This window comes from Mauremys reevesii, linkage group 17 (genome assembly GCF_016161935.1).
Source record: "Mauremys reevesii isolate NIE-2019 linkage group 17, ASM1616193v1, whole genome shotgun sequence".
Taxonomy (NCBI): Eukaryota; Metazoa; Chordata; order Testudines; family Geoemydidae; genus Mauremys; species Mauremys reevesii.
The window spans coordinates 10,639,101-10,639,668 of NC_052639.1; the positions used below are offsets into that span (position 1 = coordinate 10,639,101).

At 54.9% G+C, this 568-nt stretch overlaps 1 non-coding gene across 1 annotated transcript; it reads left to right on the forward strand.

Annotated features, from left to right (window-relative positions):
• The first annotated feature begins 205 nt into the window (after positions 1-205).
• TRNAI-UAU lies at positions 206-299 on the forward strand. Its single transcript has 2 exons — positions 206-243; positions 264-299. It is a non-coding gene; the product is annotated as a tRNA-Ile (tRNA).
• Positions 300-568: the final 269 nt, after the last annotated feature.

Here is a 568-nt window from a genome sequence, read left to right on the forward strand (position 1 = left end):
AATTGTCCCATCTGCCTCACCAGGATGGCCCTGCCTAAAAGTGGTGGCCACCAGAGCCCAAACAGTAGCCCCATCCCTTCCATTTAAGCCCACACCCCTGCACCACCCCACTTCCCAAGGCCCCACTCCTACACTGCCTCTTCCCCAATGATCCCACCTCCCTCTCACCGCTCTCCATCCCTTCCCCCCATCATAATTAACAGGTGCTCCAGTGGCACAATTGGTTAGCGCACAGTACTTATAGGGCAGTGCTGAGAGGAGCTATGCTGAGGTTGTGAGTTCAAGCCTCACCTGGAGCACTGGTTTTCATTGACCACAGGGCATCACCCCCTCATTTGGCCTGTGGAATGTAGAATTCCAGCCCCGGGACACTGAGGAGGATTCAAAAATGCCCCCTTCACTTATTACCTCCTCTTCAGAGCACAGGTCAGACTCTACCATCCTTTCTACTCCCAGCCCCTGTGCCAGGATCCCTCAAGCAGAGCCTGGAGTCCTGCCCCTGGCGTCTGTACTATTGACAAAGACTAAGTGACAGGGACAAAACACTCAAATCCCACCTGGTGCGGGG